The sequence below is a fragment of the Panicum virgatum genome, chromosome 1N (assembly GCF_016808335.1).
Source record: "Panicum virgatum strain AP13 chromosome 1N, P.virgatum_v5, whole genome shotgun sequence".
In the NCBI taxonomy this organism is placed as follows: domain Eukaryota; kingdom Viridiplantae; phylum Streptophyta; class Magnoliopsida; order Poales; family Poaceae; genus Panicum; species Panicum virgatum.
Genome location: NC_053145.1, coordinates 34,232,691 through 34,247,950, shown reverse-complemented (window position 1 = coordinate 34,247,950; position 15,260 = coordinate 34,232,691). Strand labels below are relative to the sequence as shown.

General features: G+C 54.2%; 1 non-coding gene across 1 annotated transcript; it reads left to right on the top strand.

The window, feature by feature from the left end:
* The first annotated feature begins 935 nt into the window (after window positions 1-935).
* LOC120657782 lies at window positions 936-1,044 on the top strand. The gene has a single exon (XR_005668319.1). It is a non-coding gene; the product is annotated as a small nucleolar RNA R71 (small nucleolar RNA).
* The last annotated feature ends 14,216 nt before the right edge of the window (window positions 1,045-15,260 follow it).

The following is a 15,260-nucleotide window of genomic DNA, read 5'->3' as shown; positions in this document are numbered from 1 at the left end:
ATCGCTCGAAGTGTTTGATGTAGATCGAGCAGCTGATCATGGGGACCCCTGGATCCTCTTGCACCGCTGCCACCATGCCATCCCAAACGTCGTTCCTCGGGGGATAGTACCTTCCTGCGTGGTTATTGCGTGGTGGCCTCCGGGTCGAGTTACCCCATCTGGTAGACACCATGCTGACATTTTCAACGGGAGACTCGGGTTGCCTCGGGATCTTCCCGCTCTCAACAGCAGGTAAAGCAGCAGCAAATTGTGCAAGCTGGGTTTCGATCATTTTGTTGAAAGTTAACTGGTTTTTAAGAGTTGAAGACAAAGTTTCAAGCTTGACATTTAAACTTTCCAGGGATTTGTCATTGACCAAAAGCTTTTTATTTATATTTTCGTTGATTTTAACTTGGCCAAGAACAAGTTCTCTCAAGGGAGGTTGGTTTGAATTGAAATTCGAATTATAAGAAGGATTGTAGTTATTACCTCCCTGAAAAGGTGGACGTGGCTGGTTCCACCCCTGGCCTCCTTGTTGTGGACGGTACCCGTTGTTGTTGTTGTTGTTGTTGAGGTAGGCGCAGTCTTCACGGGTTTCAGGGCAATCGTTCCCCGAATGTCCATCATTACCACAGACTTCGCATGTGAAGTGCGATTCCATGGCACAAGCATAGTTTTCTCTATGCTTCTTGAATTCGGCCCTTTCGCCGAGATGCTTTAGTAGGAGGTCCAGTTTGGCAACGATCATATCCGTCTCCTTGACGATATGCATGCCCTTGGTGCGGGGTTGGAGTCGTTCATCGCTCCACCCCTGATTGAAGACCATCTTCTCGACCAATTCTTTTGCTTTGGCGATAGTCAGGTCGAGGAAGGCTCCTCCAGCAGCAGCATCAATGTTGGCTTGAGATGTCGTTGTGAGCCCGTTGTAGAAGGTTTGCAGGACGAGCCACTCGTCCATGCCATGATGAGGACAGGCCAGGATGTATTCCCGCAGCCTCTCCCAAGCTTCTGGGATGGATTCCATCCCTGTCTGCTGGAAACTTGAAATTCTCCCGCACAGGGCATTTGTTTTGCCCAGCGGGAAGAATTTTGCGAGGAAAGCCTTGGAGCATTTGGCCCAGGTGTCGATGTTCTTTTCTTTATAAAACCAATATTTCGCCTTCCCCAGGAGGGAAAAGGGAAACAGACGAAGCTTGACAACGTCGGCGGCAACACCCCGTATGACAACGGTGTCGCAGAGCTCCAGAAAATTCTGCAAATGTGCATTTGCATCCTCGTTCAGCTTGCCACAGAATGGGCTAGCCTGCACCATGTTCATGAGGCTTGATTTGAGCTCGAAGTTCACGTCCCCAACATTGATGTTGGGGCCAGTGGCCACATTGTCAGTGGAGGGGACGGAGAACTCGCGGAGAGTCTTTTCAGCCATAGCCTCAAGAACGAGTGGTGCTTCCGAAATGGGTTTCTGTGCCGGGAGGATAGCGAGAGGAGGAACGACGCGAGGTCGTGCTCTTCTCATGAGCCTCTCTGGATTGTCTGTGTAGTTTTCTGGCAGGGAGAAACTGGTCATACACTACCCCTGTCTTCTTTCAAATCAAAAATAAAAGAAGACATAAATGACATTAGCCTGAAAGAGTAAAGACTATATCCTAAGTACAAGGTCTAAGTTAATATCAGCACAATATCTTTGTTCACATGCCATCCCCGGCAACGGCACCAGAAATGCTTGTTGACATTTCTTAGCGCAATCACTAGGAATTGTTAATCCTTAGCAACAGCTCCAGAAATGCATGTTGGCAGTCCTTAGTGCAATCGCTAGAAATGAGGGCGCCGAACCCATCCTAGCAACTGCGCCCAAGGGGTGCCACTCTCGTGGTATACTCAATACGATTACAGATGGATCCGCAAGCGCACGGATATACCGTTGTAGCATTTCACCCGGAGAGTAAGGGTATCATCATTTATTTGTGTCCCAAAGGACGGCAGCGGCAAAGGTATTGTACTCAACATTAACCATGACATTGTGCCTCATGCAATAGGCAATACTCTAACAGGGGTAAGTACAGATAAAGAATAAGCAAGGGTAATGTGACACAGCACACATCCACACTCCAAGAGGAAGGAATAAAGGAGAGAAACTATAAAACAAAGAACTACTCTATCCTATGTCAAGTCAGCTGGAGCTTAGGCTAGGTTAGGTGTCCTAGTGCTTCTATCCAAAGCTGGGGTCATGTTAGATCATGGTTAGGACTACAGGTGCCAGGAAAATGGGATAGCGGGGAGAAGGTCTTGCACTGGAGTACATCCAGTCCCGTTACCTCTTTGCATGAACTTCTACACCGAACCCGAACGTCGGGGAGTACGCTAAACGCAACACCACTGTTACGCCAGACGGACAGGGCTGTCACCACCTGCCGTCTACCCCAGTCACACTGTGGAGCACGATCATATCCGAAGGATCCCGCATACCCAAGCACCACGCTCGTGTATGAAGTCACTACTTTAGTGCCCCCAGGTCTCCCACCCTTCGGATGGACGAGTAAAACACTAGAGCAAGCCCAAAAGCACAACGAACCTCTATCCGTACCCGGACCATCTAGTCTTAACAAGACCGCAGCATAACTTATGAACGATCTAAGCATCGATTGATAAACTATCAAGATAGTAAAGCAACCATGGCAGAACTCTATATTATGAATAGAAGTCTGACAAGTCGGATACAAAGCCATACCAGGAGCCGAGGATTGATCAACGACCCCAAGGACGACTTGCTAGCTAAAGAGAACTTGCCTAGCTCCACTACCTAGCTAAGAGAGCAAGAGAGAGGAGAGCCTTCTTGGAGAGAATGGAATGAAGTGTGTGTGTGTGTGGAGAGGGGTGAGAGGGGGCCCTATTTATACTAGTGGAGGTCGGTTCTCGCCAAATGCACGTATGGAAGGTGATCAGGAGACTTGGGGGCGACTCCTCCACGAAATGCACCTGGACGGGAGGCCGGCCAGGTTCGGCCGAACCAGGGGTCGGCCGGGCCCACCTGGCCACCTCTCGTCCTTATCCTTCTCTAGCAGGCTGACATGTGGGCCCTGATATCTTTCCTTGTATGCATTATGCGTGGCACGCCCGTTTGCTCTGCCAGATGGGCCCTCTTTGTAAGTGGGTGACGCCGGATGCATTTGGCGAAATGTACGGCGTCTGCTGTGTGTTTTCGTCTTATTCCGCTTTTGTTCATCTGAAATGTACAAAACTCGAAAACAATTGTGGAGAGAGTAAGGCTTGTAGTTTTCCTTTATTATTGAGTATAGTTGATGGCACTTAAGCACCGTCAACAGCCCCCGCTTAGCTGCGCCAGCCGGCGGAGGAGGAGATAGAGTTGTCCTCCGACTCCTCCGTGGGGAGCGAGTCGAAGGTGGAGATCACCGGAGCCTCGGGGCCACCTTCATCGGCCGCCCCAAGAAGGAAGGCGCATCGTGCCATGAGCAAGATCCTGCTGTCGAAGGTGGGGTTGACGGCGGCGCAGCAGTCGACGAGGAGCTCGACCCGCAACGGGACAAGCAAGGTCCGTGGAGCGTCGGCGCCCCTAGCCACTATTGTGATGGAGTCGGCATCGGCCGGCCCTCAAGCCGAGAAGGAGGCGGCCCAAGGACTAGGCCAGCTACACGGGGAAGTGATGCCCCGCGTACCAGCTCTGGGGCTCAGCCGGCCGCGCCCCTGAAGCTCAAATTTGCGCTACGCTGGAGCGGCGGATAAGTTTCTGGATCTGAGTCTTGATTCTTTTTTTGTTTTTCTTTTCTGGAGCTGTGCTAAGTGCCTTTGTTGTTGATGTAGGAGGGTGTCGGTTAGCGGCGCCAAGAGGAAGGCGGAGGGGTCATCCACCGAGGGCGGCTCCAGTGATGCCGCGTTGCTGACCTTGCCAAGGGCGAGTCCGGCGAAGAGCCGTCCCTGCTGCGAGGAGGAGAAAAAGAAGGAGGGGGAGGAGGCCAGCAACAGGGTCTCCCCTCCTCTCCAGGACATGGAGATGCAGGATCCGCCCCTTAACGAAGGGGCGGGTCACGTGGTGGTCGAGGCCTGCGAGGTCTCGGCCGTTGAGGTGGTGAGGACCGAGGAGGTTCCGGCCGTCTAAGCAGAGAGGACCCGGGCCGAGCCCTCTGAGGGGGTCAGGACCCCACCGGTGAAGGAGGAGGCCGAGGAGGACGAGTCACTCGGCAGCCACTTAGTCGAGTGCGCCAAGGTGACCCATGAGTGGGCCGAGGTAAGTCTCCTACCTTGGTTCTAGTGTAGCCGGCTTGTTCTTGTAGGTGTCGTGTGGTAACGCCAAGTTGTTCTCCAGGCTCTGGTGGAGTTGTTAGAGCAGGCCGCCCAGGAGCTGGCCGAGAGGAGCACCGCCGTCGGCCGGGTGGTGGAGCTCGAGGCCAAGGTGGCCGAGCTGGAGGCGCAGTGCCACTAGTTGGAGGCTGAGAGGGTGAAGGCCGAGAAGGCTCTGCGCAAGGAGAAGCGCGGTAAGGAGTCGAGTCGATACATGCCGAGTCCTTTTTGCCCCTTTTTTTAGCTATGACTTGCATTTTGTTTAGAGCTGGAGGCCTGCACCAAGGCCAACAAGGAGCTGCAGAAGCTCAGGGAGGTGGCTGAGGCCTGGGAGGCTGCCACCGAGGAGAAGCTTCGCCTGGAGCAACAGGCCCGTCGAGGTATGATTCGGAAATCATACAGCAGTTGGGTGCGTATTGTTTTGGCGGCTTGGGCTGACCCAGCCGATTGCTTCTTTTACAGCCGCGGATGATCAAGCGGCGCAAGGCCAGGTGACACTGGATCGCCTGAGCAGGCCGCTGGAGGCTCTGCTTGGGGCGTTCGAGCCCGAGGACATGGGGGCGGCCGAGAGCCTATCTGTAACACCCGGTTTATAAAAGAACATAAACCGAGCAATCATATACGTGCCAGGATCAAGTCACACGTATAAACAACAGAATGAACAGTATATCATAGCACATATCACGTAAAAAGATATAATAAAGCGAATACGAATGTTATTTATTACAATAATGACAAAATGTCTGATACAGCGGAAGCGAAGTACAAAATACGATAAAAGCTCTCCGAAGCTGAAGCAGGGCGCCACAGGGACGTCGACTGGGAGACGAAGCACCTAGAAGTCCTCGTAGTACTGGTAGCGCTGGACGAACTCCCTCGTGTCGGCAGGAACTGAGCAGCAGTAGCGTAGCCAAGAGGAAAAAGTAGAGAAAAGGCAAGAGTGAGTACACAACTTGTACTCAACAAGTATAACACAAACTATGAGGCTCTAGGCTGGCTGACTCAACTGCATTAGCTTTTAAGTGTTGGCAAAATTTTATTAAAGCTATTTACTACGAGTTGATGAGTTACCATTAACCCAGTTACATAGTAATTAATCAGAATTAATCATACTACCACTGAGAACCAAACCAAGACCAAGCCACCAAGGTAACCCTGAGAAGCACCTCCCTCGTCGGAAGGAGATAACTTCACTAATCAAAAGGAGGATCTGGGCCGCTCATAACCGTGAGCACGGCTAGTATACTAGTTTTACACTCTGCAGAGGTTGCACATCTTTACCCACAAGTCGTGAGCTACGCCAGTTGTTCATCACACTTCCTTAGGTGAGATGGCTAGCGACTCACTACGAGGCCTTTAAAAAGAATCTCATTGGTAAGGCGTAACCGCGAGAGTTAGGTCGGCGACGATGGGGCCCACCTCACGGGGGTACAAGCACAGGAGCGCAATCCAAGCACAGACCAGCCGGAGGAGCAGGGACCATTGAAGCTTACTACTCTTGCCCCGCAGGTAAGTTACTCCAAACCAAAAAGATCTAATTATTACGCCAAGTCTATCCCATTCTAGCCTTGTGGTAGCGCTGTTGTCCCAGGTTGTCGCTCTATGAACCGGTCCTTATGGAGAGTGGCCAACCAAGCACTAAGCACCGTGCTGGCCCCCTAAACCATGTTTCTAACAAAAGCCAATTTTAACGAGACGTGAGCCACTCAAGCCACACAGAGTGCCACTCTCAGAATTAAGTTCAAGTAAACCATTAATCAAATTAATTAAAAAGGACCAGAGTGTGTTATAGCGCAGCAACCTAGCACAACTAACCAAAATGCAACCCAAGGATATATATAAAGGATATAAAGTGGCTAGGAAATCCTTAAAGGCATACAGTATTAAAATGCAGTATGAAAATGTATTTAAAGATGATAGGTTGTTCATGTTATACTTGCCTTCCTCGTACTGCTCTGGCTGCTGCTCAAAGTGCTCGGAAGACGGCTGCTCCGGGTACTGGTACTGGGGCTCCTCAGGTAGCTCAGCGTCTACTCACGAACACATGGCCAAAACAATGCACAATAATAAGCATACAAGCAAACACTGACAAAAACTAAGAAACAGTACAACAACACATAAAAACAGCGCACAAAACTATTCTAGAACTATTCTACACGTTACAACGATCGCGTGGATATAAAGAACGCTAAAAACGGAGCTAAAACGCATAAACTAGGCCTAAAACAAGTTCTAGGGGCTTATTTGTAAGAAAACTGAAGTTTCAGGGGCTTAAGTGAATAAAACAGGACCTCTGCGTAAATACTTTTGAATGGATCAGGACCGCGGGTTTATTAAAGAAAACTCCAGGGTCTAACTCGCAAAAAGGACAGGGCTGGACGGCGGGTTCGAAATCTACAAAGCTCAGGGGCTAAAGTGTTAAATTATGGGCCTGACTGTAATTAGTTTCCAACGGAGGTGGACTGCGGGTTAATTTCAGGAAAGCTGGGGGGTTCTTTAGAAAGATTGCCAGGCCGAACCGTTATCTAAGGATATGGGCCGCTGGATCACGATCTGATGGATCAGATCGAAGGGGTACGCGCTTCTAATCCTGGGCGTCCAAAGCGGATCGGGCGGTCAGGAGCGCGGGGCAGCGGCGGAACACGCCGGAGCGGGAGCTTCCGCGGCGGTGCAGCTCAGGGGGGTCGCCGGGGTTGAGAAATCCGCCGCTACAGGGACCTAATTGGGCCGGGGTTTGGCCGTGGAGCACCGCCGTGGCATGAGTAATCCACCGGCGGGCTCGCCCAGGAGGTGCGGGGCTGGGAAAAGGCCCCTCGACGGCGAGGGCGGCTCGGCGGACACGGATCCCGCCGGAGCTCACGTCTACGCGAAACTAGGTCTCGATTTTGGACGAGAAGGGGGTAGTGAGCATCTGCGGGGTGTGTGCTGATCTAGAACGCGGCACGGGCAAGGCAGGTCCGTGCAGACGTAGACCCGCCACGGCGAGCTGCGGCGGTGGAGCGGCGTCGAGCGTCGTTCCGGCCTCCGGGATGGCCTACAAACCCTAGGATCCCGTGCAGTAGGTAGGGAGGGTGCTACTAGTGCTCACCAAGGGCTCTTGGCGGGCAGGGACGCAGTGCAGTGGCGCCGGCGTCGAAGTTCGGCTGGCGTCGCACGGCGGAGCACGATGACGGGGTTGCTGGAGGGGAGCTCTGGTCCTCTGGGTCCTGCGGATCGACGTGCGATGTCCCTGTGATGAGGCCAAGGGGATCAGGCGGGCCAGAGATGCTTCGGCGGCGAGGAAATGCGGTGGTTCCAGAATTTACCGGAGTGGGGTCTCAGGCGCAATTCCGGCGGAGTTCGGGTCGATCCTTCGATCAGGTGGCACGGAGATGTACCGGACGTCGAGGCGGAGCGGGTGCGGGGGTCCTGGCGGCCCGGGAGGTAGCGGAAGGGCGGGTTCGTGGTGGCGCGGAGCCCCTGCGCCGGTGAGGCAGAGCGGCGGCCGGGGCTAGGGTTTGCGGGGCGGCGCTGCGGTGTGGGGATGGGGTTCCTGGGGGGTGCGGCTGGGTGGTTAAGAGGCAGGGCCAGGCGGGGATTGCGGCGGGGCGCGGCTGGATGAGAATCCCGGCAAACTCGCCGGTGACTTCGGGCATCCGTTGCGCGGCGGGGTGAAAGGGAAGGGAAAGGGAGCTCCTGACGGGTGGGGTCTGCGGTTCAGCGTGTGAGAGCGGGGATGCGCGCCTGCGGGCTGAGCGGCGCGCGGGTGGGAGCGGCCAAGCGCGCACGCGGGCCGCGTGTGGCGTTCTGGGCCGAAGTGGAGTGGGCTCGGTGAGCCGAGCGCTGGGCCGCGCGCTTGGGCCGAGCGAAACTGGGCCGCTGGGTGCTGGGTCGGGCTGAGAGGGTTTTTGGGTTTTCTTTCCTTTTCTATTTCTTTTTCTCTTCTATTTTCTAATTCAAACAAAGTTTGAATCCAAATTCAAATTTGAATTCAAACCACACTCAAATAAAAGCATGCACCAGCATGAATGCAACAAGAAATTTAAACCTATGATAAATTTTAATTAATTAAGGAACAAAAAAATTAGATTAAATGCCAACTAAACACAATAAGCCTAAGAAAAATTTAACTAAAGCCAATTAAATTTATTACTAAAAGCTGAAATTTAAATCAGGGTGTTACACTATCTGAGAGGCTGGAGGCGTGTCGTGGCCGACTGGAGGCCTCCGTCAAGGGAGCTTCCAGGGATGCCGTGTAGCACACATTGGGACTGGTGATGTCCCATGTCCCGGAGGCAGATTTGGATCTGGTTGGAGATGGCGTTCCTGAAGACTGCTCCAACGCAGATTGGGAGGCCAACCACGGCGCTGTCCTGGAGATCGCCGAGCGCATCGTGGATGAGCTGTAGGCTGCCGGTCTCCAGGATGTTCTATTTTTTTATTTTGGCTTCAAGAAGAGTTGGTCAGAATGGACCGACTTAAAAACAATATTTATGTAAATAATGTTTTATCTTAATTGCTGTTAAGTTATGCCCACGGTCCGAGTTCTTTTCTGAATTTGCCGAATAGCTGAGGGGCAGACTCTGAGCCCTTGATGGCACTTGATAGCTGATCATCAATATGCGTGATGAATTAGGGTGACACAGAGTGGCTCCAGGACGTACTCGGCTATGTTCATTAAGAGCGGGCCGGGTTGTTCTTGTCCGACTGGTTGGAATCCGAGTGGGGGCTGGCTGGGTGGCCGAGACATAGCCCCCGAGCGTATTGGTAACGACTCGGTAAAGAACGAGAGCAAGTAGAATGTGATGTATAAAATGCGACAAACTTTATTAAATGGGTAGATGGGTACATGGCTCTGCATTTTCTATGCTTCTACGGATAGAAGCGGCGTAGGTGCTCGATATTCCATGGATTGCCCACGTCTGTGCCGTCTGGCCTCTGTAGGTGGTAGGTTCCGGGAACCACTATCCCACTGACTACAAAGGGTCCTTCCCATGGGGAGGATAGCTTGTGAGCGCCGGTGGTCGACTGGATTCGTCGTAGAACCAGGTCACCGACGTTGAAGTCTCGCCCATGGACATTGTGATCATGATAGCACCGGAGTTGTTGCTCATATCTCACATGTTGTATGGAGGCCGTCAGGCGGTGCTCCTCTGCCGAGTCGATGTCAGTGCATCGAGTTGATTCGGCTTCGTTTTCGTCGTAGTTCTGGATGCGCGGAGCACCAAAAACTATGTCCGATGGCAAGACTGCTTCAGAACTGTACACCATGAAGAATGGAGAATAACCGGTAGCCCGGATTCTCTGTGTGCGGAGCCCCGAGACCACTCTGGGTAGTTCTTGGAGCCACTTTGCACCGTATTTTTCGATCAGATCGAAAATTCTAGCCTTGAGCCCTTGGAGGATCAAGCCATTGGCCCTTTCGACTTGGCCATTGCACCGGGGGTGCGCTACGGAGGCGTAGTAGACGTCGATGCAGCTCTCTTGGCAATCGTCCCAAAATTCGAAGCCCGTGAACGAAGTACCCAGATCAGTGATGATCCGGTTAGGCACTCCGAATCGGTGTGATATCTCCTCGATGAACTCGTCTGCCTTGGCTGTTGTTGTGGCTGTCACTAGCTTGATTTTGATCCATTTTGTGAACTTGTCGATAGCTATGAATATGTGGCTGTATCCTCCAACTGCCGTCTTCAGGGGTCCCACCAAGTCGAGTCCCCAGCAAGCGAATGGCTAGGAAGGCGGTATAGTCCGCAGGTCCTGAGCCGGGACGTGCTGCTGCTTGGATAAGAACAGGCACCCAGGACATCGCCTGATGATGTTTCAGGCGTCGGCCCGGGCCGTGGGCCAGTAGAAGCCTGATCGGATGGATTTCCCCATGAGGGTAGAGGCGCCCACGTGGTTGCCGCAGATACCCGAGTGGATATCGCTAAGGAGTCGGACTCCTTCATCCTGTGGGATGCATTTGCATAGGGTTCCTGTTGATGCCGAGTGCCTGAACAACTTGGTTCCTATAATGACGTAGTTGCCAGACCGGCGTGCAAGCTTCTCGTGCTCCTTTCCCTTTGGTTAACTTTTGTTGTTCTTGATGAAGTCGATGATGGGGGAGCGCCAGTCGGTGTCAAGAGTTAGGACCTGCTGCCCTATGGCTGGGACCAAGTCGGGCTTTGTAGGAGGTTACTCTTCCATCTTGATCGTAGGGCTATTGAGTGCTTGAACGAACACGCCAGGTGGTACGATGGACCGCTTGGACCCGAGCTTGGACAGAACGAACGCCGCCACATTGTCGTCCCTGGGGACGTGGTGGAACTCCAGACCATAGAACTTAGCTTCGAGCTTCCTGATCTCCCGGCAGTAGGCATCCATCTTCTTCTTGGTGCACTCCCAGTCTTTGTTGACTTGCTGTATGACGACTTTGGAGTCACCATAAGCCAACAAACGCTTTATGCCGAGTGTGACAGCGATCCGGAGACCATGGATGAGAGCTTCGTACTCGGTAGCGTTGTTGGTAGCCTTGAAAAGTAACTGGAGGACGTATTTGAGTTGTTCACCTTTCGGGGAGATGAAGAGGACTCCAGCGCCGGCTCCATCATGGTTGAGGGCGCCGTCGAAGTACATGATCCAGTGCTCGGATCTGGTGTCGGGTGGAGGGTCTTGGATCTCGGTCCATTCAGCGACGAAGTCGGGCAATGCCTGAGATTTGATCGTAGATCGTGGCGTAAACTCAATTGTGAAGGCGCCGAGTTCTACTGACCATTTGTTGACTCGGCCATTGGCGTCCTTGTTGTGCAGGATGTCGCCGAGTGGATAGGATGAGGCCACCTTGATCTTGTAGGCCTAGAAGTAGTGCCGAAGCTTTCTTGACATTATGAGGATGGCGTACAGCAGCTTCTACACTTGGACTCGCCGAGTACTTCACTGATGAAGTAAACCAGTCGCTGCACCTTGTAGACATGACCCGGCTTGCTTCGCTCGATGACCAGGACGGTGCTCACCACGTTGGTGGCGGCGGCGATGTACAGGAGAAGGACTTCCCCGTCTTCTAGTGCTGTTAGGACAGGTGGAGGGGTGAGAATGTCCTTGAGCTCCTGGAATGCTTTGGAGGCATCGTCGTTCCACTCAAACTTGTCGAACTTCCGAAGAAGTTTGAAGAAGGGTAAGCCTCTATCGCCGAGTTGGCTTATGAACCTACTCAAGGCAGCCATGCACCCTGTGAGCTTCATCAGGTCCTTTTTGCTCCTGGGAGGATTCATGAACCTAATGGCGTTGACCTTGGTGGGGTTTGCTTCGATGTCCCGGCTACTGACTATGAAGCCGAGTATTTTTCCGAACGGGACACCAAATACACACTTGGTCGGGTTGAGTTTCCATTTGAATTTCCTGAGATTTTCAAATGTCTCGGAGAGATCCATAATGAATTGATCATTACGTTTTGTCTTGACGACGACGTCATCGACGTAGGCCTCGGAGTTGCGCCCGATCTGCCCCTGGAGGAATCTCTGAATGGCCTTCTGGTAGGTGGCAGTAGGCCCCGAAAGGGGTGACGAAGGACGTCTTCTCTTGATCCGACTCCTTGAAGGCTCTCTGGTGGTACCCTAATTAACAGTCAAGAAAAGAGAGGAGAACGCACCCGGCCATTGAGTCGACGACCTGATCGATGCGTGGTTGAGGAAAGGGGTCCTTAGGGAAGTGTTTGTTGAGATCGGTATAGTCAACACACATTCTCCATTCACCATTTTTCTTTTTTACAAGGACTGGGATTGCCAGCCAATCTGGGTGTGCGACTTCTCTGATAAAACCGGTGGCGAGGAGCTGGGTTACTTCTACCCTAATAGCCTCCTTTCGATCTTGCGCAAAGCAGCAGAGCCGTTGCTTGACGGGTCTCGCCTTTGTGTCTAGGTCTAAGGAGTGCTCAGCCTCCTCCCTTGGGACTCCCGGCATGTCAGATGGCTTCCATGCAAAGATGTCCCAATTCTCCCGGAGGATGGAGGTGAGCGCGCCTTCCTATGCCGGGTCGAGGTTGGCCCCGATCATGGCAGTCTTATGCAGCTCTTCGTCCCGAAGGACGATGGTCTTGGTCGCCACGGCTGGCGAGAGCTGCGACTCGGAAGTCGACTCCTTGGCGGGGATCTGCTGCTGATCCGCTGGGTGGTTCTTTGCTGCCTGGGCAACAAGAACTGAGTTCCTGGATCACTCCAGGGTGTCGGAGAGCTCGATATTCCTGGCCTCACACGCGTAGGAGGTCTGCAAGGCTCCGTAGACCGAGAGGACCCCCTTTGGAGCTTTCATCTTTAGGAGAAGATACGTGTGGTTGGGGATCGCCATGAACTTGGCGAGGGAGGGTCTTCCTAGGATGGCGTGGAAGGAGGTCTCGAACTCGGCAACCTCGAAGTTGACGTACTCGGTGCGGTAGTTGTCAAGGGTGCCGAAGGTGACCGGCAAGGTAGCCCGGCCGACCGGAGTCGACCCGGCTCCGGGGATGATGCCATAGAAGGCCTGGTCAGATGGGACCAGGGAGGTCTTGTCGTAGCCCATGCTCTCCAACATACTGACGAAGATGATGTCGATGGCGCTGCCACCATCGACGAGTACTTTGGCCAGGCGGACCTGGCTGACCACCGGGCTCACCACGAGGGGGTAGGCACCCGGCCTGGGCAGGTGAACCCAGTGATCGTGGTGGTCGAAGGTGATCGGCATCTCCGACCACCGCAGGGGTTCAACCGGGTGTTTGAACACCAGGTGGACTTCGCGATCATCCAGCTTGAGCTTGCGCCAGCATGATGGCTTGCTGGGGCTGCTGAATATGAAGTTGACAGCCCTGTCTTCTTCCTGGAAGTTCCCTGGGGAATCTTCCCTCTGATCGTCGTCGTCTCGCCTAGGCGAGTTGCGCCTCCGTGGGCGCGCCCGGGTGGTTCTGGAACCACTCGGCCTGTCGTGGTCGTCGCGGCGAGGTCGCTTGGAGTCATCGTCCTTGATGACACCGTTGGAGAGTGCTTGGCACTCCCGGGCAGTGTGGTTTGCATCCTTGTGCCAAGGACACTTGCCATCCAAGAGCCGGTCTAGGTCCGCTTGGTTGAGGGTGGAGCGGAACTGAGACCTTTTGGCGACGTCGATGGTGTTCTCGGGGCCACACTTGCGGTCCCGGTTCTTGGACGACTCAGTGCGGTCGTGCTTCTTCCCGTGACGAGGTGGGTGATCGTCGCGTCGGCGTTCCGGGCGATTGTCCCACTGAGAGGGACGCTCGGAGGAGTCGTTCTTGGTCTTGTGCCGGCGGTGAGCTCACTTGGCATCTTCCATGTCGGCGTGCTTGTTGACGACCGTCATCATGTCGCCCACGGTCTTGGGGTTGCTCTCGAACATCTTCCTCCATAGTTCGATGCTATGGAGGCCTTCATGGAAGTGGTGGATAACATCCCTGTCATCAACCTCCATAATGGTATTGCGGTTATCGAAGTACCTCTTGATGTAGTCGCGGAGGGACTCGTCAGGTTGCTGGATGACGCTGGTAGTACTGGACGAAGGCGCTGCAGAGATCCATCCTACTGTTGATGGAGCCGGTAGGGAGCGCTTCGAGCCAGTTGAGGGCGTGGCGACCCATCATGACCGGGAAGTAGGCAGCCATGATGTCGTTGTCGCCGCACGCAGCTCGGACGGCGATGGAGTAGGTGCACAGCCACGTCTTGGGGTTCGACTTGCCGTCGTTCTTCTCGATCCCAGTTGGCTTAAAGGTGGCGGGCCACTGGATGGCCTGAAGCCGGCTGGAGAAGGCGGAGAGGCCGTCGAGGTCGTTGTCGGGTTCGTAGTCACGACGAGGTCGTCGCAGAGGGTTGTCGCCCCGGCGGCCGCGGTTCTACTGGTCGGCATTAGGGACGCCATGTTACTCATCGTATTGGCGACGTCACTCATGCTCGGCGGCGTCGCGTTGCTGGTGACGGTTGTTGATGCACGGGCGCAGGTCTTGTTGGTTGAGCTGGAGGCGGAGGTCGTTCTGGTTGACCTCCTCTTCATCATCGCCGTGGGGTCATGTCGAGTGGTGACTCGACTGGCGTGGTAGGCCGAGTTGTCCTTGCGCAGCTGCTGGGCTTGCGTGGCGGCCACATGCAGATGAGCGCGAGCCTTGACGATCTCGGGGGTCTCCTGGAGGCCCACGAGCACCTAGAACACCGCGGCAAGGTTGGCCGACGGCGTGGTGAAGACGTCTTGGCCGTTGTAGTCGAGGACGAAGTCAGCGTCGAGGTTGCGCGGTCGGATCGGTGAATGCCGGTTCCTGGGGTTGCGACAGTTGGCGTTCTCCAGGTCGCGTTTGGCCCGATCAATGGCCTCTTCATTGCGCCTCATGTCGGCGCGGACCTCATTGCGGTGAAGCCGTTGTGCCATCTCCTCGTCGGTGTCGTTTTCACGAGTATTTGAGTCGTCAGAGACGACGAAGATCCGGCGATGCTCTGTCGCCGAAGAGCGGTTTGGTGGGAGGGTGAACAAGGCGTCTTGGAAGCCAAGTTCCGCTCCCGAAGCCGGGTCAGATCAGATCTGACCCACGGTAGGTGGGTCGGATAGTCGCACTCAGATCTGATCCGAGTACGCTGTAGCGGCGTTGCGGAGTCCGAAGGGGACCCGATCCGGGTCGTTGCGGTGTCGGAGCGCGTCCTCGCCGAGCTTGATGCACTTGGCAATGGATTTGCCGACTCGATCTAATTGGGAGATAAGATCATCAGCAGATCTGGCAGGGCGATGGGTCGTCCTGGGAGGAGTGTCCGTCACGTAGTCTGCCTCGGGTTCGAGAAGTCGAGGATTGACGGATCTCGGAGTGGCCAGATCGGATCTGGTCCTGGAAGAAGCACTGCCGAGTCCGCGGAGGACTCGGTCAGGGTCATCTTGGTGGTGAAGCATGAGTTCGCCGAGTTGGATACACTCAGCGATGGATCTACCGACGCGATCTATCTGGAAGGTCAGATCGTCCGCAGATTCGGCAAGGCAATAGATCACCCTGGTTGGCTGTTGGCAGTCCTTAG